Below are 21,768 nucleotides of genomic sequence, written 5' to 3'. Positions count from 1 at the left end.
TAAATCATGCTGTTAAAATAAGCTATCTAAACTATCTGGTATGGGCCATGGTCCAGGTACACAAAGACACTCTTACTAGGTAGGATATTCCAAGGATTTCGAGATTATCTCCCAGAAGCAAGTTGAGGGCCAGTACTTTCTTTGGAACGTGCAGGATTTGAACACCCTGAGTCTGCTGAGTTAACCTTTTTCCACACATGGGGATAATAATCTTCACCTTGCAGGAGGCAGATATTCGTATTCTAACACATAGCAGGCAATGAATATAAGAAAGCTTTTATTTTTTTTATTTTTTGAATTTTATTTATTTTTTTATACAGCAGGTTCTTATTAGTTATCCATTTTATACATAGTAGTGTATATGTATGTCAATCCCAATCTCCCAATTCATCCCACCACCACCACCCCCCTTCCCCCCCTTTCCCCCCTTGGTGTCCATACGTTTGTCCTCTACATCTGTGTCTCTTATTTCTGCCTTGCAAACCGGTTCATCTGTACCATTTTTCTAGATTCCACATATATGCGTTAATATACGATATTTGTTTTTCTCTTTCTGACTTTCTTCACTCTGTATGACAGACTCTAGGTCCATCCACCTCACTACAAATAACTCAATTTCATTTCTTTTTATGGCTGAGGAATATTCCATTGTATATATGTACACCACTTCTTTATCCATTCATCTGTCAATGGGCATTTAGGTTGCTTCCATGACCTGGCTATTGTAAATAGTGCCGCAATGAATATTGGGGTGCATGTGTCTCTTTGAATTACGGTTTTCTCTGGGTATATGCCCAGTAGTGGGATTGCTGGGTCATATGGTAGTTCCATTTTTAGTTTTTTAAGGAACCTCCATACTGTTCTCCATAGTGGCTGTATCAATTTACATTCCCACCAAAAGTGCAAGAGGGTTCCCTTTTCTCCACACCCTCTCCAGCATTTATTGTTTGTAGAGATTTTCTGATGATGCCCATTCTAACCAGTGTAAGGTGATACCTCATTGTAGTTTTGTTTGTTTGTTTGTTTGTTTTGCGGTACGCGGACCTCTCACTGTTGTGGCCTCTCCCGTTGCGGAGCACAGGCTCCGGACGTGCAGGCTCAGCGGCCATGGCTCACGGGCCCAGCCACTCCACGGCATGTGGGATCTTCCCGGACCGGGGCACGAACCCGCGTCCCCTGCATCGGCAGGCGGACTCTCAACCACTGCGCCACCAGGGAAGCCCTCATTGTAGTTTTGATTTGCATTTCTCTAATAATTAGTGATGTCGAGCAGCTTTTCACGTGCCTCTTGGCCATCTGTATGTCTTCTTTGGAGAAATGTCTATTTAGGACTTCTGCCCATTTTTTAATTGGGTTGTTTGTTTTTTAATATTGAGCTGCATGAACTATTTATATATTTTAGAGATTAATCCTTTGTTCGTTGATTCATTTGCAAATATTTTCTCCCATTCTGAGGGTTGTCTTAAGAAAGCTTTTATTATTCCCTGAATAAAAGATACCTGTGTCCAAGCCTTTCTATATGATTCCACAGCTTCAAACATTTTCTTTTCCTTAGGCAAACCGGATCTTTCCCATTGGTAAATGCTCTGTTTCCAGCCCCTCCTCCAAGAAGCCTTCCCTACAGAAAAATTCCGCAGTAATCTTTCTCACTTGTTTTGGCAGATGCTTGCAAGCCATCTCTCATGATTACCTTTTTTTTTTTTTTAAGAAATATAGTATTATTTTTGAAAAATAATATGTGCTCATTGTGAATTCAAGCAATATAGAAAAGCAAAAAACAAAAAACCCAAACTAAAATATCACCTCAAATTATCCCACTCAATACTAACTGTCAATATTTTAGGTGAGTATTGTTCTACATGTTTTTCTCTATATAAATATAGGTAGATGATAGCTTGATAAATGTTTTTCTAAAAATAGAATCATGCTATAAAACACTATTTTTCATTAAAAATGCTTAATGTTTTTCAAATTTACTAAAACAAAGAAATTAAAACAAAACGGAAGGCATTGCTAATCTTGAAATGAATTTATACCATGATAGATATTTTAAAATACTCTGGTGTTAAGAAATAAAATTACAAAGATCATAATTAGAGGCACTGGGTGATTTTAAACTACAAGTTTTTTTGTTTTTTTTTTTTAAGGGTAAAGAGTCTCAACACAGGTTTGTATATTTTTAATTTTTTAAATTTTTTATTATTATTTATTTCTGGCTGTGTTGGATCTTCGTTGCTGCGTGTGGGCTTTTCTCTGGTTGCGGGGAGCGGGGACTACTCTTCATAGTGCGCAGGCTTGCAGTGCGCAGGCTTCTCATTGCGGTGGCTTCTCTTGTCGCGGAGCACAGTCTCTAGGCGCGCGGGCTTCAGTAGTTGTGGCGTGCAGGCTCAATAGTTATGGCTTATGGGCTCTAGAGCTCAGGCTCAGTAGTTGTGGTGCACGGGCTTAGTTGCTCCATGGCATGTGGGATCTTCCCGGACCAGCGCTCGAACCCCCGTGTGCCCTGAATTGGCAGGCGGATTCTTAACCGCTGCACCACCAGGGAAGCCTGAAACTACAAGTTTTAATTTTTGGCAGCATTGATTGACTCCCATAAACCATGAAGCCACACAAGCTTTCTCCTTCCACCTCCTGATTGTTAGAGCATCATTTTTAAACTGTCAAGGTCTGTAGTATTTGCGTTCTGCTTTGTAAGAATAATTCCCATCATTATTTAGTATCAGGTCTCTATATAAATTGACTCAATGCTCACTGATACCACATCTTCCATTCCTGAGTTCTATACTTTGATTCATCTAAGTGACTTGATTTCATTTCTAAGTAATTTTTTTTTCCAGTAAGAGCTCAAGGATGCAATATTTCCTGAGTTATGTGAGTTATGTAAGAATATGTGCCTGTTGCCCTGTTCTTGAACAACGTCTTTGTTATGCCTGGTATTCTTGAATCACACTTTCCTTCAGAAAATGTAGACATTGGTCTATTACCTTTGACAATTGAACAATGAATGCTGTGGTCAGCCTCTGTCTCCTTCCTCTGTGAATTCCTTATTCTTCCCGGATGCCTAAAAAACTCACTCTTTATCCTTGAACTTCAACAACTGAATCAGGATATGTCTCTGCATTGTATGTTCTTTCTGCTTAGATGCCCTGCATCAAATTTCTTTGAAGCAGAGCAAGTTCTCTTAAGCTGCAGAGTCATGGATTCTTTTTTCATTATATCTGTGAATAATTTTTCCGTTCTATTTAGTGTGTCCTCAAGGATGATGTAGAGATGACTCACACATTTATATCTTTAAGTCAGACCTCTCCTTGGAATTCCAGAATTAGATATCCAAACACCTCCTCATGTCTCCACTTGAATTAAGAGACAAACTTAACACATCCAAAACCAAAGTCTAGTTCCCACTGCAAAGCTGCTCCTACCACAGTCTCCCCAGTCTCATAAATGGGAACTTTATCCTTCCAGATGTTCAGGTCAAAAGCCTTGGAGTTATCCTTGGTTCCTCTCTTGCTTCTATTCCCCATATCTGATCCTTCTGCAAATCCTATTATCTCCTCCTTCAATATATCTGGAATCTGAACACTTCTTACCAAGCGTCCCTTTTACCCTGGTCTAACCCACCATCACCTCTTGCTGCAGGTCCTGCAATAGCCACTGAGCTGGTCTTCTGCTCCACAGCAGTCTATTCGCAAAACATCAGGCAGAGTGATACTGCTTTCCTCCACTCAAATCAATCTATAGAATCTGTACACAAATATCCAGGATGGCCTACAAGGTGATACACATACCTGGCTCCTACCCCTTCTCTGACCTCATCTCCTAGCATCCTCCCCATTGCTGGGTCCATTGCAGTATACCGGCCTCTTTCTGCTTCCAAAACATATCAGCCACTTTCTCAATCACCCTGTGGTCTTTACACTTGTGTTCCCTGGCCCAGGAACTCTGGGCTAGCTCCCCGCCTTCAGTCAGGTCTCACCTCCAGGGTTACCTTACCCCAGGGGCCTTCTCTGATTATCTGTATAAAATAGCAACGCCTCCACCACCATACTCACCATCCCTTGTACCTTGCTTTCTGTTTTTCTTTAGTACCTATCACCATCCGACATGTTGAATTGTTTATTTCTTTATTGTCTCTAAATGCATTGAAGACAGAGACTGTCCACATGGATGGGATCCATATTTGTTAAATGAATATGAATGAACATTGGATTTATCTTTTTCGGCCCTCCCCACCTATCAGCAACTATCTGATTACTTTTTTGCTCTTTTTAATCTGCCTTCTTTGTGTTAGCTTTAACATTTTCATATTTTCAGTAATTGAATTTTCAATGATGTCTGTTCCCATCCTTATTTTTTAATTGTATTTTTGGGTCTGTAATGAGAGTATTTTATTCGACCATTTTTCTTCCTTAAGGCCACAATGTCCCTTTTCATCATGTTCTATTGGTTTATTATCTCATCTTTGAACACTTGTTTGTATTGAATTCACACTCTCATTAGGCTGCTCAATAACTAGAAACAATGGTGGGGAATTGCTTTCTGTTCCTGTGGTTATGTTTCCTTCTAGGCTGGGTTCTTTGTCTATACTTTGCATGCCTTTTTCTTTCTCTAGTTTTTTCTGTGGTTCATGTAGTTGCCATACTCTTTTTTTAAACTTGCTCTTGTTGCCTAGCTCTGGACAGAACTTCTCTTTGCTCTGATATTTTAACAGTGACTTTTAATTTTTTCCTCAAAGCCATGCTTTGAGAATAGTTATTGAGTGTTCCTTTTGGTGTATCTTTTCAGGAGCCTGAGGTCTTGAATAGTGATGGGCAGGGAGAAGGGGCAAGGACACAGAGAGAGGGAGGTCAGCTGACCAGTGTGCAAACTTCTGTTAATCACAGCACTGTTAGAACTCCCAGCAGCTACTCTCACTTCTGAGATTGTGCTAGATGTCTTCTTCCAGTGTTTACTTACTTGGAGGGCAGAGGAAAGTGAGTTATTCCGGGGAGGAAGGGACATACCTTTTGCTTCATTCCTCTGAGTCAGCCCTGGAGCTGTATTTCATCAGAGCACATTGCCCTCTGACTCCTTCATTTCCCATGTTTCACCATTCCCACCTTACACAATTTTCCCATTAATTCCCAATTAGAAGAGGGAAAGGATAAGATTCAGTTTGCTTCTCCCTAGATTTGGATGGTCTGTGTAAGAATTCTTATATTAGTTTGCTAGGGCTGCCATAATAAAATACCACAGTCTAGGTGGCTTAATCAACAGAGGTTTACTTTCCACTCTGGAGGCTAGAAGTCCAAGATCAAGATGCCAGCAGGGCTGGTGTCTTGTGAAGACGCTCTCCTTGGTTTGCAGAAGGCTGTTTTCTTGCTGTGTCCTCATGTGTTTTTTCCTCTGTACACAAGCATTCCTGGGGTCTCTTCCTCCTCTTATAAAGACACACCAATGACATTGAATTATGACCTCACCCTAATAGCTTAATCTTAACTTAATCACTTCTTTAGAGATCTTATCTCCAAATAGAGGCCCCATTCTGAGGTACTGGGGTTTAGAGCTTTGCATATGAATTAGAGAAGGAGGGGATACAATTCAGCCCAGAACCATTCTGGAGATTTAGTTGACTTCTTGGTTACAGCTCTTGGGGTGAGAGCCCAGTTAGGAGCCTCATCATTGTTCTCCCTCTATGTGGCTGCCTCCCTGAGCTCCTGTTTCTTTCCTGGACTCGTGTCATTGGGCTGTGGTTGAATTATTTTGACTATTTGTTCATTTTGTTAGGCACCCACGGTATGTGCAAAGGGAGAGTGGACATTGTGAGTTCTGATTTGAGATTTATTTTCTGCTCCAAATCTGTATGTAGTACCCACCAAGGACCAGGCACTGTGCAGTGATGCTAGGTGCTCAGTCACAGCACGAGAGCCAGCACTACCTGACCCTACTGCCCACATTTCTTGCCTGGCATCTTCTCTCTCCAACCTGATCATGACTTATTAGGGGGAAATGTCCACATCTCCGTCTTCTCCACCCTCATGCCTAGCCCAATTCTTTGCCTGGAGTTGTGGGTATTTAGTAAAAATCACTGAGGAAAAGAAATGCAGATGAAAACTTTAAAAGGTACTGTCACAGTGTCATTTCTTCTTAGCCCCAAAGAAAGAAAGAAAAAAAACCTGCCTAATTTTTTTCTGATTTCAAAGAAGGAGTAAAGAAAAGAAAGACTCACATCTGGCCAAGTTTTAGCTCTGAACATTTTGCATAATCAGTTAGAAACCCTTTGTTAATGGGCCAGATGGCTGTTGAACCCCAAAAGGAAATTAAATATGCAGGCAGTGGCAAGTGAAGGGAGGAATTAGAAATTCCTTTCTAAAGAGAAAGGACTTCATCTGGAGCTGCCCTGTAGGTGTGGTTAATAGCAGCCATCGGTTTCCTAGCAACCAAGCCCCTTTCCCTTTTGCTAGGTCTGGAAATGTTCTGCATAGACACTGAAGGATGCATCCAGCACCCATAATGCCTTTCAGAGGAACAGGAAAAGCCCACACTAATGAGCATGGGAGGGGATGGCTCCTGCCCTCCCAGCGCAGTTTACCTGACGCCACCGATGGACCAGCCTCGCTCATTTTGTCATGCAGGCTGCAGAGTCCATGATTCAGAACTTGGAATACTCTTGACACATAAAGAATTTCTAAGGCAAATCCAGGTGACTTTTCTGCCCACAATTGAGATTGCACCCTCATCACAGTTATTCAACTTTCAACATCTCTTTCCGGGATTCCTACAACCACCCCTCATGGATTTCCTGCCCCTAAGTCTTTCCCTCCTCCAGTTCAGCCTGCTCATTGCAGCCAGAGTCATTTTTGTGAAAGAATAGCCTAGCTAGGACTGTCTATGTGTGCTCATTTCTGTCCCACGAGGCTTTTTGTGATCTGGCTCTTGCCTTACTCTCCAGCCGGTTCACTCATCCACGTGCACCCTTGGCTTTGGATGGACCACACTACTGTAGTTTCCTGGACACATCAGGCTGTTTCACATCTTGTCCTGTGCCTTACAACAGGCTTTTCCTTCTGAAGGTTACACCTCAACCTCATTTCTGGAATTGCTCAATTCCTCTTTGTCCTTCAGGATTCAGCTCACACATCTCTTCTGGGAAACTATCCAGAACCCTCTTTTTATCCCTAAGTCTGTTTCAAATGCTCTCTCTCTCTCTGCTCCTACAGGACTCTGGGTTTACATCTGTCTTAGCACTTAGGAAAATATGCTCTAGCTGTTGATTTACTTATCTGTGTCCCCAAGTAGATGTAGAGTCTTCAAAGACAAGGAACTGTGTTTTGCTTTCTCCACACCCACCACAGGGTCCGAGACAAAATAAATGCTAAGTAATTGTGCAGTAGATGAATGGGCACACAGTGAAGCAGACAGTATGACTTGGCTACCGATCCAGGTTTCCCATCTCCGTCTACAGTTCTAGACTGGAGTTCTGCTTTTGTGAGATGTCAGCAGAATAGTATGGAAAGAAGTGTATATAATGGCCTAAAGCTCCAGGCATGTCTACACAGAAAATTGCCTTCTAACTTCCCTGGGTCTGTGGTTTAGAAGGCTTCATCAGTGGGAAAATAATCCAAATTTTCTAGAATCTGAGCTTGTTCAAGAAACCTAAGATATCATCTGAAGCAATCTCTCATTTAGTGGAAGAGTGGGTTCTTTACCCACAATCACAGAGATGTGTTTAAATACCTTCCACATCCATGAGCACAGAACCCATTAAGGAAAGCCATTCCATTATTGAGCATGCATAATTAGAGTCTGAGCCAAATCATTTAGATCTTTATTATAAAATCCAATTCTTTCATTTGCATTACTTGTGGCTCCTCCCAAGGAAGAGCGATATCTCCTTACTCACTGGCTGAAATTTGCTTCAATATATCTTCCTCATATTGGTTTGAACTGAGTCTTTTGTAGCAGCCCAGGAAAAGAGACTTCTTTCGTCTCTATTAGTCTTCACAGAATAGAAGACCACTGTCATCTCCTTTCTCAGCCTTCTGTTTTCTGGGCTTTGGGTCCATTCAACTGCTCTTCACGAGACGTGGTTTTTCTTGTACTTCCTCATCCTGGTTACCAGCTTTTTATATATTATCATAGGGGTCCTGCTTAATCAACAAGAATGTACCAAATGTCAGTTGTCAAGATTGTAAAGAGTGAAATTTTATACTCTTTGCAAGTAAACCAGTTACCCTACCACAGTTTTATGGAGGCTGGCAAAAGACATGATATTTCTGGGTCAGAGACAGAGACAGCAAGAGCAATGGCTGAAGTAGCAGCATTTTATGGTACCAGTTTCCCAAGCCCCAATTATCCTGGTGAGATATGGAAAGGGGCCAGGTAACACGTGAACCCACAGTGGGCTACATTATAGAAGAGGAACGACAAGATTAGGAAACGCTATCCTTTCTGTAATGGAGTACAAACAAACCTGCCCAACTTTGCTCCAAAGGACAATGTTAACTTTTTCTTCCAGGGTCATTTGCTATACAAATTTTCTCAGAAAGATAGCTCAGACCAAAAGATTGCCAATACCTCTGTTTGTAAGATGTGCAAAAATGTAAGAGCTCTGTGGAAAGCTGTCTCCCAAAACCCACTGTTGGCCTCAGCACTCAGGAGATGAACCAGTTCTCTGGCTATAAGTGAACCATACAAAAGAGGCAAGTTGTACATAGCTCTGGTCTCCAGAAACAACAATGATTGTGAGTACCATCTCTAGGTACATGGAATAGAAGGACCTGTACCTCAGAGAAGCTTTGCCCTTGAATTACAGAGGACGGCAGCCAGTGGACACACACCCGCTCATTCATTATTTATGAGCACTTTCCTTCCTCCATTGAAGTGTGTATTTAGTGAAACAGGGGTCAGAACCCACGGAATCCCCTTGGGAATGGATTCCATGTCCCATGTGGTTGGTGAGGTTTTTACTTATTGCTTTAAATATGCCTATTGTAACCAGCCCACAAGACCAAGCAAAGGGCATGTGTTGTGAAAAATGGCTTTATTATGGAAATTGCTAGTGATTTTTTGTGAGCATAACAGTATCAAGCCAGTTTAATCCTGAGAACAGTCCTGAAATTATGACAGGTTTTGCCAGAATTTTCAGACCCATTTAGTCAGTTATGTGTCTCTGGGCTTGAGTATTATTCACTTATTTGTTCAACTGATGTTGAAGAGTGTCAGGCACTGCTGGAGGTTCTGAAGATAAAGTAATGAAAAACGCTACCTGTTTGGACCTTACATCCTAGTGGGGGAGATGGAAAACCAACAGGTAAATGCACAGATGAATAACATCAGGTGGCGATAAGTGCAGTGGAGGAAAGGAAGTAGGACAAAGCGGATGGAGAGCCGGAGAGGAGGGTGCTGATTAAGGGAAGGCCTCTCTGGGGAAGACCTGCATAAATGGGGAGGGTTTGCCCTGCCAGGATCTGAAGGAAGAATATTCCAGCAAGAAGGAATAGCAAGTACAATTCTCTTGAGAAAAACCAAGGTCAAAGGAGCTAGAGTGGAAGGAGAAAGAGAGAGATGGTTGGAGATGAGGCTTTACTTTTCTCTGGAGCAATAGGCTTTATATCTTGTGGAAAATCTGAGCTCTTCTCCATAGAGAGAGAAGACTTTATTCCTTTGTCACTGTATTCATCCTTATGAACAAACTTAAAACGTGTAAACTGTCACACTACAGCTTAAGAGAGCTTCATAAAACTTTATTTATACTCAGTATTATGTAATAACCTATAAGGGAAAAGGATTTGAAAAAGAATATATATATAATATACACACACACATGTATATGTATGTAGAACTGAATCGTTGTGCTGTGCACCTGAAACTTATATGATATTGTAAATCAACTATAATTTAATTAAAAAAATTTTTTTAATTGTTAAAAAACTTTATATTATTCCCATGCTTAAAACTTTTCATAGATTCCCCAATGAATTACCATTTAAATACAAACAGGTTGGTATCTCATTCAACCCATGTGGCCAAGTCTCCAGCCTTATGTTTCATGGGGCACCATCTTTATACCACAGGATCCAGCCTGAAAGAGGTATAAAGCTCTTGAAGGCTCTACAACAAGACACCATGCAGGACTTTGTCCTAATGATACCTCTTCCTGGAGTGGCTTTGCCTTCTCTTCCCCCTGTTATCTCACATTAGTCCTTCAAGACTGAGCTGGGTAGGAAACCCTACCTAAATATTCAACCTGAGTAGGGATCCCTCTTCTGTGTTTACTTCCCTCCTACATCTTTCTATCCTCAACTGTAATTGCTTACTTATGTGTATCACACTTGATGTTGAGCTTCTTGAGGGGAGGGAATCTGGAATTTCAGCTCTATATTTCCAGTTCTTAATGTTCTTTGAGGTAGGTGCCTGATAATATTTTTGGTAGAATAGATAAATGAATGAATGCATGAATAGATTATATTTGAAGACTTTCTCCCTTAACAGGAAGCATTTGAATAGCTTCTTCTGGACCACTAAACTGCTCTCATTATACTGAATACATTTACTTTTAGGCTGCTCAGAACATAATTCAATAAATTGTTTTAAATCTATAATGCATTAATCAACCACATTTCAAAAAGTTTGCACTGCTACTCTCCTCTGATAATCTCAGTATCATTGCATATAATCTTCTTGGCTTTCTTTTTCTCCTAAGAATTAAACCCACTATTTGTTATTCCAGGATTTGTTGTGTATTTCATGGCCTGAGAAACCCGCTTAGGAGGGGTGAGCAGACCCTGAGATCCCTAGAGAAATAGAATCCATCCCTAGGTAGAATTGTTCTTGGCTACTTTACAAAGAACTTGAATCTCTGATGTCTATGATCTTACTTATATGTGGAATAAAAAAACAAAAAATAAAAGCTGAACTCATAGTAACAGAAAGTAGAATGTTGGTTACCAGAGGTTGGGACATGAGGGAAAGGGGAGATTAAATAAAAGTAGAATATTGGTTGCCAGGGATTGGGGGGGTGGTCGTGGGGTGTTATTGTTTAATGGGTACAGAGTTTCAGTTTTATAAGAGGAAAAGAATTCTGGAGATAGATGTGGGAATGGTTGCACAATAATATGAATGTATTTAATACCACTGAACTGTACACCTAAAATGGTTAGGATAGTACATTTTATGTTATGTCTGTTCTATCACAATAAAAAAAGTTGGGGAAAAAAGTGAAAATCAAAGTCCTTAGCCAGTATAGCTCACAAAAGAGTATGTTAAGTGGTTAAAAGGAATGCCCCTGAGTTACTGCTGCTGAAGAGATGTGTAATGCTTGTTTCAATTTTGGATATTTCAGAAAAAGGCCCTGAGACAAGGATTTGAGTGAGATAGTTTATTTGGGATGTGTTGGGAATCCCAGTAGGGGGTCAGGGGAAATAATACAGGGAAAAGAATCTGGTCAACAAAGAGTGTACAATTAAGCCAGCTACGCTGGTGGGTGACTGGAGCTTCATCCCAAGGGAAGCTCTGGGAAATGATGCAAAACATGCTCCTCACAAGTATCTAGCTCAAGAAGAGAGGGAGCTGGGGTATTTGTACTGCCACACCCAAGAGTCATTGATTGAAGATAACTCAGGGGTGGTTAATTTCTGAACATTTCATGCTTGCCTCCCACTCTGACTGTTGCAGCTGGGGTAAGAAAAGCAGAGTTCCCAGGTACAGAGATGCACATACTGACCGGCAAGCAGAGAGAGAGGGACACGGGTAGGGCTCTGACAGTGTTCACAACTGTACTATGCTCGGCAAGTGTCTTTCCTAGCTCTGAACAATACAGGGGTCCATACTAATCTCACATCTCAAACAGCTGTCCTACTCAACCAGTGAGAATAAATGCCCACCCACTGCAGCCCCACATGACAGTGAGCCTGGGGAAGACCCAGGACTCAGGTTTTAAGAGAGGGTTACAACACCAAGCAAGCAACCAAAAGACTTCCTTGGAGTTAGCAAAAGAGCAGGCACCCAAAATTCTAGAGAGCGTGTCAAAGGCAAACAAAACTGAAATAAAAATAAATTGATAAGGTCTTTGCTTAAAGTGAACAGTGATTAATCACAGAAGTAACCGCTGAGAATAAAATCGGGGCGACAAGCTGGTATAAGGCGCACATCATGGGATCAACCAGAGGAGAGGGAAAAGCAGAGAAAGGAATCTAAGTAAGGCCTGTATAAGATATACTTCCTTGGTCCAACTGGATCAGGATTTCTTGTAGAGCCTTACAAAGGAGGACCTGCATATTGATATTAGAATATCCTTGTACTCATGGCTGTTGTAAGTGTTTCTGTCTAATCATCTGTTTGGTTCCCTTTCCATAATGAAGGATTAGTCCTGCTCAACTAATCCTTTTATCATCTTTGTAAAATCTTGAAATAAAGAACTATCCAGGTAGTGCTGTGTTCAGATACCAAGCCTGGGAGGATCCCATGTGATTTTTGCTAAGTCGAAGCACCCAGAAGGTGTAAACCATAAAAGCAGCCTCCCCCCATCTCCCCACACGTGGATTTCTGCTGGGTGTGCTGGTTGCACATCAAAAAATGTCTCCTGAACAGCAGGAATTTTAATTAAATCAGGAGAAATCTAATTTGGCCTAAATTGGCTTGCAACATAAGGTGTTAAAAGGAACAGAAATTGTTCTGCAATACGGGTGTTTGTGGAAGGGACAGGCTCAACCCACTGGCAACTGTAATGAAAAGTGATGTTGAAAATATGAAGCCTACTGAAGCAGGCAGAAAGCCTGAAAATACTAACCTGTGGTATTCTGATTACAGAAAGAAATGTATTATAAACACTCACTCCCAAAGCTGATGGCATCAGAAGGTACAACAAATATTGGAGATTGATTTCTGATAAACTTGGAAGGAAAGAGTGGAGGAAGAAGAGGAGGAAAAGATGAGTGTAAATCACTATGACTTATACAGACTGGAAGAGGAGAAGAGTAATAAATATCATCTTCCTTTGCCCTTCCAAGCAGTAGAATTTACTGGAATGAGAAAAAGACCTTTGACAAGAGGATTGAAAGGATGACCAAGCAGAACTCCAGAGGTCTAGCAAAAGGATAAGAGGGTAAGAAACTTAAAGATACCAGCAGTGGAGTTGCAGTTGTGAATCATGGGACTTAGACTGGGTGGGAAAGAAAGAGAAACATTGGAAAGGGGGGTGATGGGCCACCTGACAAAGGGAGGTTTGGGAGTATCATGGTGTGCAGAATCAGAAGCATTGTAAAGAAGCAAGTAAGCTGGAAAGAAGGGAATTTAGGTCATTGTGGGATACAGAAGTTTACATTCTTATCAGTCTAGGATCCCTGCCAATAAAGCAGGGGTCACGGGAGTCACAGAGAAAAAGGAGCTCGGAGGTCCTGCTGCTGGCTGGTTCATCTACATAGATGTTGCCCATGACAATTGAAGGAATTGGGGTGGGGAGGAAGGCAGCTAAGTAATTGCCAAAGTCTCCGTAAAGAAGGGAGGAGGTCAGGAGTTAAGCAAATAAAGGCAATGAGAGGTGGTAAAGAGTGGCATGGATGGATGTCATTAGCTTCAAAGGAAGAGGGCTTTTATTTCCATGCAGATCGAAGAGTAATGGTCTGGAAGCAGCGAGGAGAACCTCCCCCAAGCCCGTGTCCCTGCGAGGCATGACGTGTGGGAGAAAACTCAGCCTCCAGCCAAAGAGGAAGTACGTGTCCTCTCAGGTCCAGCTGCTATTTCGGTAAAGTGGGGTCCTCAGTTCTGCCCTGTACCGTAGTAGCTCCCCCGGGTGTTAAGGATGCACAACCAAATACAATAAATAAAGGTGTTCATGATCAGATAAATCTTAGATATACTGCCTGATTGACCTTCCTCTAGGAGAATCACGCTCAAACTAGAATAGTCAGGAAATCTAGAGTAGAAACATGTTTCATCCTAATGTTTTCCTATTTATTTGACCACCAATTCATGGCTTTGGGGGGATACCTAGCAATGCCTCAAAAAATAGGTGTGCTGTGGCAAGTGGGAAAAGATGAGCTAAGGTAAGAAGGAAGAAAGGCTTCAATGAAAAGGTACAAGGTTAAATATATAGAGGTATAATGTGGGCTGCAAAGCCAGCCTGCCTGATTTCGCATCCCAGCTCAAGCATTTCCCAGCTCTATAACCTTGGGCAAGCTGCTTGTTCTGTATGCCTCAGTTTACTTATCTATAGAAGAAGAAGATGAGTAGGAGGGAGAGGATATAGAGGAAGAGGAGGAGACCTATAGTATAGGTGGTGGTGGTGATTAAATTAACACAGGAGGGCTTCCCTGGTGGCGCAGTGGTTGAGAGTCCGCCTGCCGATGCTGGGGACACGGGTTCGTGCCCCGGTCCGGGAAGATCCCACATGCCGCGGAGCGGCTGGGCCCGTGAGCCAGGGCCGCTGAGCCTGCGCGTCCGGAGCCTGTGCTCCACAACGGGAGAGGCCACAACAGTGAGAGCCCCGCGTACCAAAAAAAAAAAAAAAAAAAAAATTAACACAGGAATGCTTAGAACACAATTTATGGTATATGACATGTGGCCCCTACAGTAATAACTCTTATTACTGTATAGTTTATCTGCAATGGAAGCAGAGTTCCAAGTGACAACCTGGTTCCAAACAGTGGGAACTGGCAGACGAGGGTAATCCCAGCTCCAAAGGAGAAAGGTACGAAAGTCATAGATGAGCCTGAACTGGGTAGAAATGTGGATCTCAGGGGCACTTCCCCAGAAACTTTATCCAGCTGTAGGGGCTGCCAGTTTAACCGTTCCATACTGTCTGCTGGAGGAGCTACACAAGACAAGATGAACACGCTCTAGCATGTTTATTATTTAAATTTCCTCTGATGTGAATTTTTCATTTGTTTCCTTTGCCCATTTATATATCAAGGTTTTAAATGATTTTTTATCCAAATGAAAAACCATCCCCCTCTGCCTCTTTCTCTTTGCTGGACTCTGAGAAAAACCCTGAGCCAGTTCCATTCAAACTAGTCATGTCAATGACCTTGTCAAGGAGAATATTAAGAGGCATAATCAATTTCTTTTTTAATAAGGATAATGGGTGAGAACTCAGAAGCCGTTCTGGTTGGAGAATCTTTCCCTAGGCGTTGCAAACATTTTCTTCTCTTTTCACTCAATATCTTTTCAAATTACTAACCCAAGAACTCAGTTCTCTCTTTTTAGCTGACAGTTTTGAATCAGGAATGTTGTACCGTGTCCACGTCTCTGAAATCTAATAAGATAGAACAAGATTTTCCTCCTCTGTGAGAGGGCAGGGAGGAAGCGGAGGAGAATGCTCTAGGCCACCATCAAGGAGCCCTGCCTCTCTCAGACGTCCTCCCTGGAGGAGATGACAAGGGTATTAACTTATTATTCAAGGCCCAGCCTGAGAAAGCATGGTGTCTGACCTTCAAAAGATTCCATGCTGCTACCTGACACTCACCCAGGACTTTACTCTTTACAAACCCTATCATCTTCCCACTGTTTGCTCACAGCACTCCCGTCTCCGTGGGCAGTCCTATGTTGATGGGGCAACACCTGTTTTTGATATTTCTATATATATGAAAACACCTGAAATGGAATCATTTACACCTTGAGAAATATTCAGAGGATTATATGCTGTGTTAAAAGAACAATGGGTTCTCCAGGATTTCAAAAATGGAAATGGAGTCTGACAAGGATTATCCAGGACAAAATGGGGATGGTAGTTCACATGCAAAAGTACACCATGAATCCCTGACTAAGGACCCTGGAATAGGAAGGGTATTTTAATAATAACCATCTTTACTGTGCTAAGTGTTGTATTATATAAGTTACCTTATTTGATCCTCACATTACATCAGTGATGTAAGTATTTCTTTTTTTCATTTTGAATAAAGAAACCTTATGTTTAGAGAGTAAAGTGACAACTCAAGTATCAATGCTTCTCAAACCTATGAAAATCAAACACGTGTGGATTCTGTTAAGTGGCAGAGCCAATTCAGTAGGTCCAAGGTGGGGTCTTTATACCTCATTTCTAATAAGCTCCCAAGTTATGTCAATGCTGCTGTGGCCCAGATTACTTTTTGGATAACCAGAGTTAACTATACACTATAATGGCCCTTACTGTTTTATTCTGGAATGAACTGGAGCTAGCTGACATACGGACATTGAGGGAGGGAAGGGTGGACAGGGGATATTGAGGGCAAGAGTGATAGTTATGCAGAACTTAAGGGATCTTGGAAAAAATATTTTTAGATAAAGAGATATAAGAGCGGATATGAAAATTCAAGATAAATGCGAAAATCCAGAGTACAAGACATTCATTCAATCTGTCAAGAAATATTTATTGATCTCCGACTATGTTCCAGGTCCTGTGTATGATCCTGGGGACACAATCTCTCTGGTGGCTTAAACTCTAGTGTGAGGAAAATAATTAATCAATTGAAATACATATGGGAGTGCTGGGCGGGGGAAGTAGAAACCACTTTCCAGACCTGCAAAGTCAGGGGAGACGTCTCTAAAACATGATGCCTAAGTGAAAATTTAAATCTGAATAAGAGTTGGCCAAGTGACGGTTGCAGGGGAAGGTGGAATTTTCCAGGTCAAGGAAAGAATATGATTGAATGATAGGAGGTGGGCAAAGCGTGACTCTGGAGGAAGTGAAAATGTTCAGGATGGCTGGAGCTCAGGACAGATGAAACTACAGAAGGATGAGGAACAAAGAATAAAGGGGATTCGTCCTTCAAAGCATAACCCACCCACATCAACCAAACCAATAAGCAAAGTGGGGGGCAGGAGGGGGGGCATACTGCCTATTCTTTCCTTCCCAGCTATTTAGCCAACAGAGATTGCTTTGGGGACACATATGCTGAAACAGGAAATTCAGTCCCTGGCACTTGTTCCTTTGATGAGCTTCCATTGAAGAAGGTAAAATCCCTAGTCTTCAAGCCCCAAGAAAAAGCTATAAGAGGAAGACTTTGGGGAACAGTGTTCCCCACATATTCCGGGCTGAAATGTGACTCATAAGGAAAGTACTTAGGGATTAGGAGACTGACCCTGAACTGGGAAAGAGCTGGGAAGATCAGTAACAACCAGGTCGATGGAGCCTGTGCTTTATCACAGTGTTTCCTTCCAGGTATTTCACTCACATTTCATTTTACCTTCCCAACAGTCCTATGAGAAAATGCTATTGCCATCTATATTTTATAAATAAGGAAACAAAGCTTTTAGAGAGATGAAGCAACTTTCTTCTTCCATTTTCCTGGCTAGAAATTGTTGAGACTTGATTGGCACCCATGTTCATCTGAATTGAAACCCATTCTCTTTTTTTTCTCTTTTCCATTATAGATTATTACAAGACATTAAATATAGTTCCCTGTGCTATACAGTAGGTCCTTGTCTATCTATTTTTTATATAGTAGTTTGTATCTACTCATCCCAAACTCCTAATTTATCCCTCCCCTCTTTCCGCTTTGGGAACCACGGGTTTGTTTCTATGTCTGTGAGTCTGTTTCTGTTTTGTAAATAAGTTTATTTGTATCATTTTTTAGATTCCACATACAAGGGATATCATTTGTCTTCCTCTGTCTGACTTACTTCACTTAATATGATAATATCTGTGTCCATCCATGTTGCAGCAAATGGCATTATTTCATTCTTTTTGATGGCTGCGTAACATACCATTGTATATATATCTTCTTTATCCATTCATCTGTCAATGGGCACTTGGGCTGTTTCTATGTCTTCGCTATTGTACATAGTGCTGCAATGAACATTGGGCTATATGTATCTCGAAACCCATTCTCATACGTTTTACAGAATAAAGATAGAAGGGAGAAAGGACACATCTGAAGAGTGGCACGTGGCTGCTTGCTTGAAGCAGTTCTTTGGCTTAAGGGTCTTAGAAATGGATGTAGTCCTTTGGTGGCTAAGAGTGATTTGGGACACCCAGTCTTGGTTGGACAACTAGAACAGTAGTCAGCATTCAGCAACAGCCTAAGCTTAGAGCCAAATCAGAGAGGACACAAAGCCAGACTTGGGTCCAGCCTGGAGGTGCGTTAGAAGGAGCATACAGAGTCACTAGTCAGGATAGACAGGTTTTGCTGTGGTAACAACCCCAAAATTTGAGACCACAAAGCTGCATTTCTCACTGATAAAAAATTCAGCTCGCCCAGGTATCTCTCTAGGTCAACCGTTCTCCATGGTTGACCTCAAATTCCAGGCTGTTGGAAATGTCACCATTCTCTGCAGCTTCCTTGGTTAATTCAGCAGGGAAGAGCAAGACCGGATAATGACATATGGTCCTTTTATTGCCTCCACCCAGAAGTGACACTTTACACTTCCATCCACAGAGAACATATCACATGGCCTCACTTAACTGCAAGGGAGCTGAGGAATGCAGTACTCCATGCACTGGGCGTGGGAAAAGAATTGGACATTGATGGACACTGGTATCCCTGCCATAGGACCCTCTAGAGGGTTCTCAATAATATGCCCCCCTGTAGAGTAATTTACTAGAAATCTGCAATCTGAAAAGTGCCTCATATCATCCACTGGCCATAGCAGCTGATACAATTGTACTCATTACACTATCCCAAGGCTTTGGCTTATTAGACACTGAGTCCTAAGTCCTCTGACCCAAGAAACACAATTCTGATTCTCTCCCAGAATTGGAACACAAATTTGGGGCGTTTCTGTGTGTATCCTTAAAGGAAATCTTTTTATGCATACCTGAGCTCAAGTTGATTTCTGTTCCTTCATGACCTCCATATTGATAAATGTAAATAGTTGGCTCAGTCTGAAGGACTGACAGCACAGGCATCACTTGGGTAAATTAAATAGGGTCTGTTTATTTTAAAGATTCAGAAAAAAGTTCATAAAGTCAGGATTTACAGTAGACAGATTAGCAAGACCGATTAGTCTACAAGAGTGACTGAGATGTAAGCTTCTATACCATAAAGCCCTCCTTCTGGATCCCCAAATCTGAAAGAGGGTGAGCATCGCCTCAGAACATGTGAAAGTCCAAATATATCTCTGTGAAGAGTCAGCTTTATACACATAAGCAGTCCTGTGTGTAGGCTGGTCTGGATGCCTGCCAGAGACCCTGTCATCAAGGGCAGATTCAACTCATTAATCTTAATATTTAACAATAGACACCACCCTTACAGTGAGCAGAACAGTTCTGGAAGCTCAGGGAAACGGCCAGCAGCCTCTGAAGGGGTCGTGCTCAGCTGGAGTCATAGGACGTCTAAGTCAAGCAGGGCTTTCACCTTCACCAATGCAGACACTTGAATTCTAAAGGGCAAGAATGAAGTAGGAACCAGGGTTTACATTTCAAACTTGAAAATTCTTTGCTAAGCAAAATGGGGTCAGGAGCTATGATCATCAAAATGCACAAAGTTTCTCCTTTTCTTCTTTTTTTTCTTTTTTTTTCGCCCTTTAGTAACACTTGTGGCTGAGAATAAAAGAGAAAAGGTAATTATCTTAAATATCTTTAGTGGCAATTATGCACGTGCCGCCAGAATACCCTTAACTCCATCTGTTCTTTCCTTGTGTCTCCTTAAGAGGAGTGATATGCCACTGTCATCATGATTCAGTCACACCAGTGGAGCACCATCTTATTGGAAAGGGATGGAAATTAAAGACAATCATCTCCAACCAAAGTTTAACAATTTCTTCTGCTTAAGAACCTGAGAAGAGTAGTACAGAAAGAGAGGGATAAGCAAAAGTGGCAGAAGGTAAAATTTAAAGAACTTGAATCTCTCAAAAGACCTATAAAATCTGGGCTTCAGTTTATAGACACATTGTATACATTTACCAAGGAAAAGAAAATATATCCAACAAACTTCTTTGTTGCTGTTTGTTTTTGATGTCAGAACTTGATTTCTTACAATAACATTTGCTCATTGTAGAAAATTTAGAAAATACAGGTAAAGAAAAGGGAGAAAATTTAGTCCTGCCACCCTGAGAGATTCTCTGTTGACTCTGTAGATGCATATTTGCATCTGTCTCTATTTGCCTATCTATCTATCTTATCTATCCACACAGACACACACACACAAAAACACAGTTTTTACAAACTGTATTGTCATTTTAGACTCTTAACAATACATCTTGGTAGTAAGCAATGCTAGTATTCATCAATATCCAGTTACCCTCTACTTTCAGGCCCACTAGGTGACTTACTTCTCTGTCCTTTGAGGTTAGATGCAGCCATTGACTTTGGCCAATAAAATTGGAGCTGAAGTGACATACGACTCTTTGAGGTGGAAGCATTTAATCTCCAGTAGTGACTAGCTGATCTGCCCTTTCCCTGCTGTGACATGGCGGTGCCATATGATAGAAATATCCTGAAATGCTAAGTTAACACATGGAGGAGAGCAGCCCTTGAGAGTTACCTGCTTGTTGTGGTCTTTGTTGTAAGATAATAAAAAGTTGGGGGCTGTAACTGCAGCATAATTGAGTTAGCTCCACCAAAACGATCTTTAGCATTGTTCTGACATTAAACATTATTCTAAAAAAGCATTAAAAGGCTGAATTGCATTTCATCATAATTTATTCAGACAGGCTCTTATTGTTGAATATTTAAATTACTTCCAAATTATAATCAATTTTGTAAGGAACACATTTTTAGGTATATTTTGTTTATATTTATGGTTATTTCCTTAAGGTGCAATCTTAGAAGGGAAAGCCATAGTTCAAAAAAATATATATATATAAAACCATAAGTTTTAAAAAATATAGTGCCAAAACATCCTACAAAAAATAAAGATTGTTGGCAGAATCATCAATGGCATAAAGAATAGATTATTTGTCTACTTGACATAAATATTCTATCTATCTAGCTATCTTTTAAAGGTGAAAATGGTGCCCCATGGTTTTTAATTGCAATTCTATGAGTTACATACATTTTCATAATTGTATAGGTTATTTGTATTTCCTCTTTTGCAAATTTTTTCATTTTCTTACTGCTTTCTTATTATCTTTACACTTGTTAAGTACATAATTATTGATATTAGTGAAACGATACATTCATTAAAAATTAACCTTTGCCACATGCACTATGCACACTTTTTCCAACCATTAATTTGGTTCAAAATGTTCCACTGTTACTTCTGTTTTTTAATATACAGATGTGTTGATTGTCTTGTTTTTCAGGTTATCAGATTCATTACTGTTTTTTCTTTAAGGTTTTTGCCTCTAGTAGCATGTTATTAAAACCTCCTTTATCCCCCAAATATAAATAGTCACATATTTTTTCCTAGTACTTTGTGATTTTGTTTTTATATTTAAATCTTTGATACATATGGTATATAAGTTGAATATGGAATAAAGTTCAGATCTATTTTTTCCCCAGATGGCTGGTTTTTCTAACATTGCTTATTGAAAAAATCCTTCCTTTCCATACAAGTTTTAAATGCCATGTTTATCCATATACCAAATTCTGAAGAATTCTTGAGACTGGACTTCTATTCTGCCCTACTGACCAACCTGTCATTGTTAAAATTGGTACCAGGCTGCTTTTATTATTGTATCTTTATACTCTTCAATATCTCATTATCTTATATTGCTATTCTTTTCAGACATTTTCTTGCTTATTTTTAAGTATTTATTTTTCAAGTTGAATTTTTAAAATATTCCATTAGGATTTTCATCTTTCCCAGTAACATTATTCAAGTCTTATTTAATGTCCTTGCTCTCATTAAGTCACTCAAAAAATATTTATTGAGCATTTTCTATGAGCCAGGAATCATTCTAGATATTGATGATACAATAAAGAACAAACAG

The sequence above is a fragment of the Orcinus orca genome, chromosome 4, assembly GCF_937001465.1.
Source record: "Orcinus orca chromosome 4, mOrcOrc1.1, whole genome shotgun sequence".
Lineage (NCBI taxonomy): Eukaryota > Metazoa > Chordata > Mammalia > Artiodactyla > Delphinidae > Orcinus > Orcinus orca.
The sequence above is the reverse complement of the archived record's forward strand: the minus strand, read 5'-3'. Positions refer to the sequence as shown.